This window comes from Prinia subflava, chromosome 3, assembly GCF_021018805.1.
Source record: "Prinia subflava isolate CZ2003 ecotype Zambia chromosome 3, Cam_Psub_1.2, whole genome shotgun sequence".
NCBI classification, from domain to species: Eukaryota; Metazoa; Chordata; class Aves; order Passeriformes; family Cisticolidae; genus Prinia; species Prinia subflava.
Genome location: NC_086249.1, coordinates 98335354 through 98351793, shown reverse-complemented (window position 1 = coordinate 98351793; position 16440 = coordinate 98335354).

The window sequence follows — 16440 nt, the reverse complement described above, 5'->3', positions numbered from 1 at the left end:
CTGGCTGTTAATGTGAAAGGTGTTCAGGCACAACAGTTTACAAATGTGTATGCCTAAATACAAGGTTCTTGACTCACAGCTGAGTCAGAGAGCTGATTGTCAGTCCCAGCATCTGCTATTCCTCTTGAAGGTGCTGCAGTTACTAGGACCCACCTGAGTCCCCTCAGGACCTTTGTGTTTGGGCATCTCTTGTGTGGATTTAGGTACCTACCTTTTGCTTGGGTTGCTACTGCAGTGTTTTTTTTTTCTTCTTTACCATTGCAAATTTTGGTAAGCATTCTGTTTTGCAGAACGGAACTAAAGGTAAATGCAACTGTGTGCTGATTCTTGGGGTTTTTTTAGCCACAAAAAAGATGCAAGTCTGTGTCCTGAGTGTACGTACGACAAATTAATAATTCTGTATGTTGTGTTTGTGTCATGTCACCATTATTTCATTTCTTTGCCTTTATCTCACTGGCAGAATGATCCTCTCCCACAACAAATCCATTTTTTTTCTTCCAAATATATATATGAATAAATATATATATAGCAAATTTGCAAGCAGGGCTAGTTATTTGTATTTTTTAAGCTTAAAGTATACCGTCCGGTGCTGACAAATACCCAGCACCTCTTCTGGATTTCTTGCACAACTTCGTTTAGCTTTTGTAAATTTAAAAAACAAATATAGAGAGACCTATGTGTTTGAAATATAAATGATATATATGGATTAGCATGTAACTGTATATTATTAAACATGCAATGAACTGACTGGTAAGTGAAGTCTAATCTTATGGCTAGCAATGTAATTTATTCAGACTGTATTTTTGTACAGCGCAGTGCACACTAACCTATTGCCTCTGTGTCCTCTATAATGCCTAAAACTGTGCCTAGAAATTTCATTTATGTCTTTCAAAGAAAAGAAAAAAAGATGACTAAATGCTTCATGTTGTTGATAGTATTGGTTTTTCTGATGTTGTTCTTTATTTATTTTTGAGAAGTGTATGGTATGTTTATTAAATGAATCCATCAAAATATGGTTTGTTTTAAATGGTCATTGTTAGCAGGGAAAGACTGATTTTTTTTTTTAATCTAAACTCTTAAGTTTGCAGTTTAATACCATTTCTTCATTTCACGATTTTTGTAGCTTACATTAAGTTTTATGTGAAAAAGTAACTGAAATAAAAAAAAAATTGTTCCACTAAGAAAATGTGCTGTTTTGCTCTGAGTAGAAGATGTATGCTGCTCAGGTGGCATGCTTACCTGAGAAGGAACAGGCTCCTTAGGCTGGTGATACTTCCTGGTATTCAGTTAATTCCATGCTAAAGGAGTCCTATCAAAATACACAGAGAGAGAAATGGAGGGGTGTCAATGGCAGGTTCCTCACCTGCCCATAAAGCAGTAGCACAGGGTGAGCTTCTGGGTGCCCCAGAGCCCACACTGCCTTTACAAAGATGCAAGTATTGTAAAGTCAGAAAACAAAATGCTTCAAATGTAAAAAAAGTGTCGTGTTGAAATGGGAATTTACTGAGCACCTTGTTCCAGTGGGGGAATCCATTCATTATATACAGGTTTCTTTTTTGGATTTCCAACAATTAATGCTTTTGTCTATTTTGATTCTGAAAGCTGTGTTGCTCTTCATTGTAAAAAAAAAAAAATAGATGCTTTGGATCTGAAACATGGTGTTGCAAAAAAGGAAAAGCATGTTTAAAGCACTACAGACATGATACTGGTTTTTTTTCCTATTGGGTAATGTATCCACTGGATCCCTGGTTATCCCCCAAGTGGGTGGGCAGCAACCTGAGGCTGCCAGCAGAAACCAAGAGGAGAATGGGAGGCCAAAGCCTTGCTTGGCTTCAGCAGAGGAGTGCTGAGTACAGGCACAAGGATGGGGTGCACTGAGTGGAAATCAACTCATAGAAAAGGAACTCGCAGCAGGGAGCAAGCATGATGGGGATGAACAAGGATGGGAGCTGTCTGAAGCTTTGTTTTATTTTGAAATGCATTGAGAGAGATGTTCATAGGGAGCTGTGAATCCACTGGGATTGAGGGAGTCACAGGTCAGGGGTAATGGAAGGCATATTTCTTGAAAGCTGCATTAAAATTCTTGTAGTCATTGCTTTAGGGGGTACATTACCCAAGGCTTGACCTTGTTTTCATGCCCAAATTTTAGGTCATTTGTGTTCCTACATGTTGGCACAAGGTGTTACAGCCTCTTCCCTCTCTCCAGTGAGAGGGGAGGTAATAATTCAGCACTTCTCTGTTAAAGCTGCTGAACAGTGATGTAACTTAAGACACCTGGAGTGAGAGTATTGGGACAGGCAGCTGAACTGTTTTGGATACCTGACTGTGGTTACTTTGTGGTACCATGTATGGTATGTCACACTAAAGGGTCTGTAAAATAGGGCAGCAGGGAGAGAAGTTGTCTTTTTGCCTTCTGCACTCTGGAAGGGATCTAATCCTCTGCTGAAAGGAGACTGCCCTTCCCTGCAGTCATCCAGACATGGGTGAGGTTTGGAGTTCAGGGTACAGTGAAGAGAGGGAGCACAAAGTGAGCATTAAAGAGGGAGCCCACTGTCTCAGGTCAAGGTGAGGCACACCTGAGAGAAGTTAGTGACCTTCCTGCCTGTAGAACTATGCCTCAAGGGTGACAAAGACACGCAAAAGATTTTGGTTTCAATCCCCTGAGAGGAACTGGGCAGCAAAGCAGCTTTGGAGGCTTTTGTGAGCTCAAACCCTTAATGCATTCCCACTGAATGTGAGCTTCCTGTGGTGCTTGTGCCCTTGCAGGTGTCTTTGGTCACTGTGGACCTGCTGAGCATCTCCCTGCACTGTTCTGGGCACAGCTGCTGAAACCCTGTCCTGAGGGGAGCTGTGGCCACTGTGCAGGGACACTGAAGCTGGGCAGGACAGGGAGGGCTCTGGGAGGGCTCTGCTCCCCAGCCCTGCTACAGATCACAGTCCCACAGATCAAGATCAGATGCAGACAGCTGTGTCTCTGGGTGAGTATGAAACCAGCTGTAACTGAGATAAATCGCAATGGTACCATGAGGCACAAAAGAATTTCTGCAGGGGCAGACAAGCCTTGGTATGTAACAATGATGAATGGATTCATAAATGCCCTCCTCAATATGAGGAGTACTGACTCAGAGCTGCTGTGGGCTTAAAATACCTTTGTCTTCAGGTTGGTTTCACAGGAGACAGAATCAGAGCCATTTTCTTAAAGTTTTTTCATTGAGAGCAAGTCAAGTTTTTTTTCCCCAGGAAATTTAATAATATTGGAATTATTTATAATACTTACATGTATTCAGGTTGTGAAATTTCATCTCTTCTAAAATAATTTCTTGGCTGGTATATCTGTTTTTGGTTTTAGTTTCTTTTTTCCCTTTCTACTACTCATCTATTTTTCACATCAATCAGAAAAAGAAAGCTGAAACGTTTGAGCAACTTGGAAGTTAGAAGAAGAATAGGAGGGCAAGCCTGAACATTATACTTATCTTGAAATAACAGGAGTGTGGGGGGATTCATTTTAGCTCCATCAGCAGATAGCTCTGTAATAAAAATGTCAGGAAAAAAGGTGAAATGAATAGCAGCTGAGAAAAAAAGGCCTCTCTTCCCTAAACACACACACTTTGTTTCTATCTGTTCCCATTTCTTCCCTTGATGCTACAAGAAAAGAAGAATTTATTTCAGGATTTGTCCTGGTTACCTTTTGAAGTAAGTGTGCTTGCTGGAAAGCTGTATATAGTTGTTAAAGTAATATCAAGAATTTCTAATGGAAATGTTTAGAATACCTAACTTCCCAGGCCTAATTGGAAACAACTTAAATTATTACATCAATAAAATTTGCTTGAGGGAAAGCCAAAAGGGATTCATGTAATGAAATAGAAAGTTCTAGCTGGAGAAAATTATTTTCACAGTGGAACATCTGAAAAGCTTTGCAGATGTTGGATTAAAACAAACTGCTGAATTTTTCTGAATCTTTTAACACATGGCCATTTAAACATAAAAAATCATGCAGCTCACAACAGGAACATGCAAAGATATTCTGAGAAGCATAAGTGTGAACAGATTGTTCTCCATTTGTTTGAAAACAACCCTTACCTGATGGAAGTGCAATGCCATTATACTCCCCTCCAAACATCTTGTAATTCTAACACAGCTTATTTTTATGGCTGTTTTTAAAGCTGTAAGAGTGTGACAATGTGGTGGTTCAGGCCTCAGGTTTTAAAATGCCATTTCTCTCGAGAGCCAAAGAGGCAAATCCAAACTTCCCTCAGCTCCTGCTTTCATCCTGGCAAAGTAGATTTGATGCTCTTTGCAGCTTCTGACTCTCAGGTCCCGTGGACTGTAGCTAAACCCCCAGGAGTGTGGCTGTTCTGTGTCTGTACAAAAGCAGTCTTTGCAGCAGAGCTGGGAGCGGGGTTGGGATGGAGCCATTCCAGGTTTCTCACAAATTCTCCCTCTGTCCCTGCAGTAAATGGCAGAGCCGTGCATGTCTGTGGGACACGACTCTCCAGGTGAGAGGGGTCTGATCCAGCTGCTCCTGGAGAGCTCTGGCCAGCAGCTCTCACAGATTGTCAGGATTTTCCCTGTGTTATAAATATTATCCAATTTCCAATTAATAAAACAATTTTTCTTAGTTAAAGAATCAACATACAGAAATTTTGGACAAGCCAGCAATTGGAAGTTCAGTGTCGAGACCCGGGATTGGCACTGGGTGAATTTTAACTACGGCCTCTATCGCACTGTATTCCCCCCGTTCACAAATTCAGCCTTTTTGGGGTCCCCTTATATACACTTTATTTTGCCTATGGCCCCCATAGTCTTTTGTCTTCTTTCTTTTCTGTATGGGTTTCTTTCTGCCCTCTCTCTGCTGAATAGGGCTCTCCGAGGGAAGACTCAGCCTCTCAAAAAAGTCTGAGCAGGGGCATGAGATGGTGAATAGAGAGGTGTCTTCCCAATATTGCTGCTAAATCAATACAGCTCCTGATGGCTGGGCATTTACAGTCCCATTGCCCAGGAGGGTCAGTCCACCCCTCTTTCTGTTGGTAATGTCAGTGATTCTCGCGTTTCCAGCTCCAGTTTGGATTCTTGGCAGCTTTTGTCTGTCTTAAAGTGCATTTGCTACAAGCCCAGACTTCTCAGTTTCATTTATTCCCATAGACATATCTTTCTATATACATATAAATATATTGTAACACGAATTATCCTGTGTTATTTATTACACCTGCTTGAGTTGGTGAAGATTTGTGCACATTAATAAATATGAATTGGTAAGGGTGTAGCCAGCTGTTCTGGTGGTGGCTGACCAAGGCCAAACCCCGTTAAAAAATGATGAAATTGTCACTGGGCAATTCTCAGGGGCACGTGTCTGTAAGAAATGACCTACAGTCACACACTTCAGTTGGATGAAGCTTTATACACAAGAAAAATTTTCTGAGGAAATAAAATATTTTAAAATGTTGGCAGAGAAGGATATGTAACTCTCATGTCTTAACTTATTCTACATACAGAGAAATTGAATATCATTGAGCACATCTATATGCTTTCAAATGTATAAACTTTAAAAAAATCAGAATATATATCAATGGAGAGTACAGAAATGCCATTCTAGAATGTTGTTCACACTATTAGTTTTTAGCAGAGCTTAACAGAACATGAAGTAGGTGATCATCTTAAGAAATTAGCGACAGGAAGAAAAAAAATGAGAACTTCACAAACAACTAACAAGCGTAAAAGCTTCATTGTTCATGGTCTACACACCTTTTCTCACTAAGTAGCAGTTGGAGAAGAATGTTTTCTCAGATTTGGGGTTTAATGAGGAATTTTACTTGCTCTTTGGGCAAAGATTAAAACTAATGCTGCTTTGCAAACCTTATTTTTTGAGAACTCTGAATAGATACAGGTGTTTTTCTTACAGTTAAGCTTTTCACACCTCTGGTTCAGTTTTGTGGGTCTCACGCAGCTGAAGCTCCTGAGAATAGTTACACTAGTTCTTTCAAAGATCCCATTTTTAGTGCTGCAGCAGAAGTTTACCAAAAAAGTCAGATCAGCAGCCTCTGCATCCCAACACAGTCACATTTCTGGGGAATTGAAAGCAGGGTTCTCTAGAAGCTGCTAATTGCCTGTCAATCATCTGGGACACCAGCAGTTCACACGTTTTTGCTATCGACCTCGCAGATTAATAGTGTAACCCAAACAAAGGAACAAAGGCTAAACTGTTCAGCTGGGAAGGGTACTGTGTGGTCTTTTCAGGCCAAGATTAACAGAGAAACACAGAAATGGTGTTCTTTGTAAAACTAAAGCTGCAGTGACCTTAACTCTGGCAAACAGACTGAATGAGTTCAGCACTATTTGCCAGCAAACCCTGAAACAGCAGTGCTTTAAAAAAGGGGAAAACAAAAAGAAAACAAAAAACAAAACAAAACCCCCCAAGCCCTATGTTGAAAAATCTTTCCAAGCAAAATGAAGTAAAATTAAAATTAAATTGGTTTCACTTTTAGGAGTCAGCAGCATAGCTAAAATGATTCACAGAGCGCTGCTAGAAACTGTTGACCATTATGCTGAATGTATTTATAGTAACTGTGAGAGTCTATTTTCAGGACAAAAACCAGCACTGTTTAAAAAAAAAGAGTGTTTAAATTTTCCTCTGGTATCTTTGGGACTTGTATTCTTGGATTGGGGTCAATCAGAATAAGGGTACTATTATTACTGAAATTAATATTTTTTTAGTTACTGGTATATTTATCATAGCTAGGCATTTCATCTGAGACTAAGACTCTGTTGTGCTAGAAATGAACCAACACCAAAGGAGAGCCCCTGAAAATTTCCAGTCCCTCTATACTGTGGAGTTTCCTGTCAAATTCATAATTAAATGGCAGTGAAGTTTGTTCTCTAAGCAGGCCACTGCTGGTCAAAGAGAAAAGGGTGACTTGTGTGAGGACTGGCTGCTCCAAAAGTGTTTTAGCCACCTTTATTGTCATTTACTTGGTATTAATTAGTTACCATCTGGAGGCAAACATTCCTTTTGAGCTAAAAGAGAGAATATAGAAAATGAGCCTCTGGTCCTTCCTGATTTCTTGAGGCAGATTTTGTTTTCAAGGCTGCAATGCTGTATTTTCCTTTGGATTCTTGTTCCTGCCTACCATATCATGCCCACAACCTCTGCTGCTCTAATACAACATTTTTCCAGGTCTGCATGGTAAATTCAATCATTTCAGTGGAGTGGTTGAAGTGAGAGTTCTCAGTGTTATAAATGCCAATTTAATTCCAATTAATAAAATATAATTTTGTTAATTAAATAATTATAAGACAGAAATGTAGGCAAAACCAACAATGGGAAGCACAGTGCCGATGCCCGGGATGGACACTGGGTGAAGCTCAGTCACAGCCTCTATCACACCATAACCCCCTCGTTCATGAATGGGGCCCTTTTGGGGTCCTTGTTTTATACAGTTTATTTGGCCCGCAGCAGAGGATTTCCCCACAGGATTTCTTTGTTTTCGGGGTGGTTTTTTCAAATTCATCTCCAACATCCAGCCTGCTGAATGGGGATTCCCCGCGAAAGGATGGGTGTTAATTTCTCCCCTCCGTTGTATGAATGGGAGACAAAGTTCTGAATGGAGCAGGTCCCCCTGATGGTATCTCTGGTGATGGCTGAGCATTTCGGAGTTCTGCCACCCCTGGAGGACTGGTTTCGATCTTGATTTCCCTGTCATTCTGATGTCAGTAGCAGAGTCCCAATTCCTGGCAAGGCATTGTCCTTTTCTGAATAGTAGTTCCTGGGTGTCACCCAACTTGAGATTAGTTGGTTTCGTGTCCGACCTGCTTGTATTTTGTTTTACAGAACATATTTACCTTTTGCATATACCAAAAACACAAATTAATATACCACATTTATTACATCAGCTTTGACCTTTTCAGCAGCAGAATAGGAGGGGTAGGCAGCGGGAAGGGAAGGGAAGGGAAGGGAAGGGAAGGGAAGGGAAGGGAAGGGAAGGGAAGGGAAGGGAAGGGAAGGGAAGGGAAGGGAAGGGAAGGGAAGGGAAGGGAAGGGAAGGGAAGGGAAGGGAAGGGAAGGGAAGGGAAGGGAAGGGAAGGGAAGGGAAGGGAAGGGAAGGGAAGGGAAGGGAAGGGAAGGGAAGGGAAGGGAAGGGAAGGGAAGGGAAGGGAAGGGAAGGGAAGGGAAGGGAAGGGAAGGGAAGGGAAGGGAAGGGAAGGGAAGGGTGCCCTGTCCCTGCACCACTGCAGAGACAATGCACACCCTGGTCACACCCTCAGCCTCTCTGTCCTGAGCCCTCACTTGAGACAACAGGTATTCCTTCACTGCTGCTGTTGCAGGTCCCTGATAATATCTGTTTTCCAGGGCAGATGAAACAGAAGCTCTGGAAAATGTTAAAGAAGCAAAAATCAGAGTCTGAAAGAAGAATCCAATATTCTGATACAGTGTGACCCAACAGGCCACTAGAACCTCTCCCCAAAGGTTCACTTTGTATGGAAATCTGTCATTTTTCCTACTGATATACTATTGCATCTGTGGCCTCAACAAATTGTGCAGTGGATGAAAATGTGGAAACTAGCTTATATTTCAAAATAGCTAGTTAATAATTCTTGCAACTTTTGATCTGAAAAATGCAAGACGTCAGATAAACATCCTGAATGTTTGGCTTTGAAATTTTAAGATAATTTAAATTATCTGTGTGACTCATAGTGCCACTGTTTTTGTTCTCTGATTCAATGCACAAGATTAAGAACAGAGAATTTCTCAATTCCAACCATATGGGTGGATTCAATTTTTGTTTTCTGTGAGTATTCTGTAATATTAATTTGAAATTTTTCACTGGTAATCTGTTCAGTAAGCTCATTCATTTGGCTATTTTGATGAGTTACAAGGTATCCACTCTTCTGTAGTGAAGGATGCAATTAGTACTATTTCATCTTGTAGTCATAAAAAAATTTGGGAACTTTCAGCCTGGAATCAGAGCCAGGAGACTCAACTGCAGTCAAAAAAACTAAAGTAAGGGCTTATATTAAATGCAGGTAGAAGAATATCTCAGACCTTAGAAAATCAATTGAGAAGTAATGAACATTGATGAACATATAAAACTCACAGAAAGTCTCATTTATTCATTGTGAGCTTCGATAAAGGACATCTCATTTGTCTGCTACAGAGCTGGAACAGGATGGATTACACGACATAGTGAATATTTTGCTTTGTGTTTTATTGATCTGAGTGGGAAATACAGATTGCACTGTGGAGTATGAACTGGATACAAAACCACTGAAGTCAATGAAAAGATTTCTTTTAGTTTTGGGAGTTTAGAGCAGCTAACATCTGTGAAGGGTAGGTTACCCAGTCCATATAAATTGGTCACACAATCCTGCAACAAAGTGAAGAATATTCTCTCTCTGGCCCAAACTGAACTGTAGCAATTTCCTACCCTTTTCTTCTATGAACCTAATCACACAGAACAAAACTACAGTCTTTTAATTTCAGAGATGCATGCATCTATCCTCCTACCTTGACTTCCATGGCTGCCTGCAGAACGTGGACTTAAAAAAAATAAATCTTGGGCAGAAATATATGAAATAAATTTCTGAAATATATACGAAATATATATGAAATATATGAAATATAGAAGAAAATTTTGTCCACCATCTTACAATGACACTTCCCAGATATTGGTGTAACCCTAAAATTGACCTTAAATGCTAATCTGAATTATACCAAATGGGTTGTGCCTGGACTAAGAGCACTCAGGATACAGACAAAGAAAAAACACACGGTATTTGGGAGACCAGTCACTGGATGCTGGAAAAGAGATGAGGCTCATCAGAAGGGCTCTTTTGTCCCTGTGAATGGGTCTGGTTAAGACATCCCCAACAGGCAGGAATTTATTTTCTCAGCCATCTCCTCCAGTGTTTGAAGAAGCTAAAGGTAAGCCTAACACTGAGGAAAATAGAGACTTCCCAAGCCAAAGTGCAGACAATGGGGAATGGAAGCTGTCTGCAGAGACATTGATTTTAAATATATGTGTTTTATAACTTTTTTTTTCAGATTCTTCTTTGCAATACATACACAAAGACCATGAGATAGCTCTTTTCCTCTTTCACCTGTTTTTTTTTTTCATTTTTTATTTCAAGGTATTGGAAAATTCTTTGTACCCCAGAGCAGCAGGACAAATTTGTCTAGATATTTGAAGGGGCACTAAGGATGTGGAATTCAGCTCCTATATGGTACAATGTGCCCTGAAATACCAGTAAGATAAGATAGATATGATATTCTGTGTGCAAGAGACAAATTTATCCCAAAACAAAAATATCACAAAGGTGTTCTCTGTCCTCTGATTTTGGCAATTGCAGTTTTTCTTTAGATACTCATGATGAAATGTTCTAGCTAAAGGTGTCCATATGCATATTTTTAAAAAGCCCTTTTGAGCAGGCATTGGAAATCTCTCACCATGCTATTCAGTCTTGCTGAGAATTGATAAGTCCTGCTGGGCTTTGCTTCAGCTTCAATATAAGTCGTAAGTGATGTGTAATTTGTTTTAGAAACTGATGAGCTCTCAGATACGTGCTGGTTTTGGAAGGAGTGTAAATTAAGGTGTCTGATGAACCTGTGGCTACTTGTACCTCTTCTGCTGTATGAGTCAGTAGCAGAAATGCTCTTCTGGCAACATTAGAAAGTGCTGAAGGGTTTGTAGTGTTTGCTTAATGACAAGGGGAGAGAGAAGGAGGATTTGGACTACTGCAGGGAAGAGGATGCTTTTGGCCAGACGAGTGATTGCATTTCAGAGCTGGTTTTCAGCAGGACTGTGGGTGGCACAGGCAAAGCTTTTCACAGGAAACTGGGCAGTGTCCTCTATTCAGACTCTGGTGCTGCTCCCCTTGCCAGGGCTGCTAAGAAATTAGAGGTATGATTGGATTTATACAATCTGTCAGAGAATCACATTTTATCTCTTTCTTTTCTCCACACAAAAGCCCTTTGTCTCTGCTGGTTTGTGCCTTTCTCCCAGAGCACTGCCATCAGTCCTGAGTGGAGGAGCTGAGCTCTGGGTGTGCTGGATGCTGGGCAGCCTCACCAGACAACAGGAGAGCCAAGAAAGCTCCTCACCTCAACACTTAATTTGAGTTTCAAACATGAGCACTTGCAAAGGATATAAAATCAATCACCTTAATTCTGTGTAAGCTACAGTCTGACCCTAAATTCCTTTTCTCTTTGATGTATCTGCAACAATGACAGAGAAGAGACCAAACCTTTGATTCCCTTTTTCGCTTTTCAATACTTCATGAGTATTTCAGTGTCCTATAGACTGCATTTTTTGATCTCTACTTTTTAAATTTCCCACTACTATGACATGCAATGAACTTCTTGTACTTGAAGTCTTGAAACAAATCAAATCCTGCTTCTGCTTAGCATGTTCCATAAGTGCCAGAGGAGGAGGCAGCTATTATGGCTTACCCCCTTTTTAGTTATGGATCCAATAGTAACAGTCAAGAGAAGTGGGAAAGATTAGATTTGACCCCACGTGTTGTGAAGATCTATAGCATGCTCAAATACCAAGATAAAAGAGTATCTATTCTTGGTGTAGTCTGCACATTAATTTTCTGGGAAAGGTAAAGAAAATGGTTTCCTCCATAGGTTTTTCTGGGGCTAGAGTGATTATTCACATTTCTTTCAAAAGTTTGGAAATCTGTGAGGATGGCCTTGAACCACCCTCAAAAGACTACTAATGAACAATGTGAACAATGGAGTAAAAGCAAGGAAGGCAGAGAAATCAAAGGAAATTACTATTATTATTATTACCTTTTATTAAATTATTACCTCTTAATAGTTTTTATAACAGTGATGAAGACTGCCAGAGTTTATTACAGATCTTTGGTACAGAACCCCTCCACACCCTTCATAGAAATTTTTCATATCCTAAATCTGGAAAATCTTTATATCTGCATCTTTTCTCAGCTTAGAGCAACAGTATCTTTCAGACAACTGGGACACCACAGGGATACTTGATTTCATCCCATACATTCACATCCTGGGAATGAGATTAAATGGACTAAGTAAAACATTAATTTCCATGAGTTTGTTACTTAATTATCATCCCAAACTGCTGCAAGATCATCAAGCATGACGAGCAATAAGAAGAAAAAAGTTGTCTTCTGTATTTTACATTCAGCAGCAGCCACACTGTGTTTATCTACAGTAAAAATGCTTGTGCATCTGCTTTCTTCCCAAGGCTTCAATGCATACTAATTACTTTCTCATGTATATTAACTAGGATTTTATAACTTTGGTGCTTTGTGCACTGTTTCAAATCTTTATCCCATAGCGTTTTTCCTATCTTGCTTGCTTAGAGCTGGGAATGTTTTTTCATAAAAGTCTGGTGCTAATTCCTTTTTGTGCATGGGCAGAGTTTTATAACTTTACTACTGCAGCACAGTAAAAGGCCATGGTGTTTAGGGGAGCCTTATGTTTCCTGGGTGAAGTGAAATACCAGAGTACACTACACTGAGGTGGATTGCCTTGGTTTAGGATGTTTCTTTTGTCTCCAATCACAGGCTGGACAGGTCCCTCTGTGAGTGCCAAGGGATTGATTACAAGCCCCCATATTGATGATTAACCTTGGTGTCACATATATTGAGTACCCAGTACAGATACTACAGGTATTTGAGTGATAATGCAGTTCTAAGCCTCATCCTCATTGTCCTGGTTCCACTTCCCACCATTCTTTGTCTCTGCCTTGCTCTGAGTTCCTCATAGTACATCAACTTCTTTGAAACAATTCAGCAATCTTTCATGTATCTGATATTTATTGAGATGCTGGCCTGTTTTTTTGTATTAATAAGTTCAAGTGAGAAATGTATATTTTTTCCTGTTGTTCATAGACAGAAAAACCAAGCATACCAAGTCATGATTAAAGTCAGCAGATTCCTCTTCTCTCTCCTCATTTAGCCAGCACTGGAAATATCCTTTTTTATATCACTGCTTGGCCTAAATAGTATGTAATTCACAATTGGTATTAATACTGCATCTGGCCATTACACTTTGCTTTGCTTCAGTAGTTTTTCCATGGTCCAAGGGTTGTCTTTATTAGCAGATCAGCCTGAGGACTGAGCCTGCTGGAGAACTGCAAATAGGATTCCCAATCCCCTTCTAACTGTTCTGACATATTATCCAAGCTTTGCAAGCCCATAAAACTTTAAATGAGAACTACTTACAAATTTAACTTTACAATACAGTCACACCTTGCTGATTTTGAACTTTTTCACCACACACACACAATTCAAATAGATCCAGTTTTTAATTTATTGTGGGAATCAGAGGGTGAGGATAATATATTCACAGTAAAGCACTCAAAGCATTTATCATTGCTAGCTAACAGCTGCAAGCTTACCTTAAAGAGCTTTTCACATTACCTGGTGTAGTGGAAGGGATAGGGCTACACATGCATTTGGCTGGGCCAGTCACCCCTTTGAAAGGCAGAGTCAAAACCCATGGATTCTCTTTTAGAACAGCTGCACTGAGTCTTTGGGCACCCTTGACTGGTTGGCTGATTCAATTACAAAGCCTAAAATGAGAATAGATGGGAATTCTACAAAAGTATATGGTGGGACTTGCCATATGGGCAATATCCCATGGTGCTCCTTCCACTTTGCTTTTGTTTTGCTTTCATTCCTACCTTCCTTTTCTAGTCCTACACCCTGGCCATGGTAGTCACACAATGTATACAATAATTTGCCACTAAATTGCTTTCTTTTTGGATAATTTGAGAGACCTGTGAGTTTTCAGAAGTTGCTTTACCTTTGTGAAATTATGTCCACCTTCTGAAGAAGAAAGAACACCTGAAAGTTTAGGTTACCCTACAGATTCAGGGAGCATATGTGGAATTCCAAGATTTCCCCAAAACTTTGTGTGGTTCTGTGAGCATCTCTGGATCTTTTCACATTTGTCTTCCTCATTCTTGTGATGGGGTGATGGTTTGGTACCTTTGTAATTAATTAGTTTAGGAGGCAGCAGTAAGGGGATACCCACCACATGATCAGCATAGTAAAGGGGGCCCAGTGATCATTTCAGCAGACAAAGTCCACTTCTAAGGGTAACACAAACCAGAATTTTAGAAAACAGTTCTGTAGACAGTTTAGCTAGAAACACCAAGGTGCTGATACACTAGATTTACCTCATTTACCTCTTTTGTTTGCTGAATCCAGAGCTAGAATCCTTCCGAATGGAAGCCCTGCTCCCCATTGTATTTTACTCTTCTCCCCACCTTTGTGACCCATTGTGTCACCTGCAATCTTGCTGAGAGCACCTTCTGTCCTACAATCCAGGTAATTAATAAAACTACTGGACATTATTTGTTCCAGTTCTGGCTCCTGAAGAATTCATTTGTCTGGCTACTGGCCACTAGATGGACTTTGAAGTCTGGAGATGAACCTTCGAGCTGGGCTGTCCAGCCAATTTTCAAGGCTATTTACTGTCTGATTTTCTAGTCTATATCTCTCTAATTTTGCTCTATGTCTGCTGTTGGAAAATACATCACAGACCTTAATAAATCCAAGATAAACAACATCTACAATTCTCCCATCATCCATGCTACCAGCCATCTCAGCTGGTAGATGGCAACCAGGTTGGTAAAGTATGATTCATTCCCAGTAACTCTGCCTGGCTGTTCCCAAACACCTTCTAGACATGCCTGGAAGGAAACAAAAATTTAAGCTTTATGCCTTAATTTCAGTGAAATCTCAGAAACTGGTACCAAAGTGACAAAATCTGGCTAAACACTGGCAGAGCAAATCTACTGAGCTGTTTCAGAGTAGAACCATATTTTGCTCTGTAGTGGAAGGAGTCATATAACTACAGATGTAAGTGGAGGATTTGGCAACAACTCCAGTATGAAAAATTTGGGGCTCCTTATACACACACACAGCCAAAGTCATAACTATCAACTGATCTGGACAGATTGCATTAGCTGAGATCTGATACCTTGTATTCAAAGCTCTTATGAGCTTTGTACAGCTATTGAATATTCTGAAGTGTAAAGATTGCAGGTAATTTAATTTGTAATTGTAGTCCATTCTTAATCTTAACTGCTTTCTTAGGCTATTATATTTAAATTCATATTCAAGAACTTCATGTTCTTTATATGAATGTTTCTTTTAATTAAACAGGATGAATGCTTGCTACTGTGAGTTAAATTCTGAACCAAACAGAAATTGGATTGTGTTATCTCTGGGTGAATGTCTTCTGAGATACTTCCTGTTTGTGCTGCCTCATTAAAGTTGTCTAGTACATATTTAGCTGCTAAAAAAAAATTAAACAGAGAGACCTTATAAGTATTCCACTTAAACCCATTTGGTAGGGTTTTCTCACCTTGTTTATAATTATCTGTACTTTTAAAATGTCAGTGTTATAAGGTTAACAAATCCCCCTTTCTGCAGCAAGTATATTTGAAGGAGACTGAGGGGAAGAAAATCCCTTCCTTTCCCTCTAAGTGGCTAAGGTGGCTCAGGCTGCTGCTGCACCTTATCAAAAGTACTGAGAACACCTTATTAATTCCTCCAGCTTTTGCACAGCATGACTTATGCTATGGATTGTATTCATGTGCAATCTATTTTTTAAGGCTAATTCACAAGAATTCAGTGGGTTTTATTTCTGTATGTGTGATTGTTACCTAGGAAATAGCAGCAAATGGTCTCACTGTTCTTTCATGAGAACAGTGTGTGCAGTTAGGGAGCAATTGTTTAGTTTTACTATTGGAAAATTACTTTCTTTCTTGGATTGTTCTTTCTTTTTTTTCCTATATATTTCTAGAATGTCTCTTAAGTAAAAATAACTCTGCTGCTACTTCTCTAAGCACCTCCAGGTAGGAAATCTTAGAAAAAGGAAATGCAGGCATGAGGCATCTGTATGTTTCAAAGGTGTGTTAATGTAAAGTGGAGTCATTCTGTTCTAGGCCAGGTGTTTATACCAGACTCAAGTCAGAGGTGGTAAAAAATCTTTATGTTCAGATGGCCATGAGCAGCTTCAATAAAACAAATCCATCTACTGTCTAATTTCCAGGTGTTAAATTAACCAAGTCTTGCCATGAGTACAAATCCTTACTTTTCCCTCCCTTTCTTTAGATGCAAGAAGAGGTATTTCAGAAGGAGAGCAATCCAAAATGAGGACCATGGACCTTCCTTCCAGAAGTGCAGGTGGTGCTTCTTGGAGTTTCTTGTTTCTTGGTGTTTCTGTTAAGCCATGTTAGCTGATGTGATGGTCTGCTCCTGTAGGAGGGGGAATTTTCCTCATGTCCAAGGAATTAACAATATAGTACCTAGATCTGCTCATTTAGGTCTGTTAATATGGGGATATTCTTTCTGCAGGTACCCATTATTAAAAATTTGGGATTACAGTTTTTCATAAGTGGCTCCAGGTATAAAAGCTTATAATTCCACCTGAAGAGATCTGAAGAAGCACCA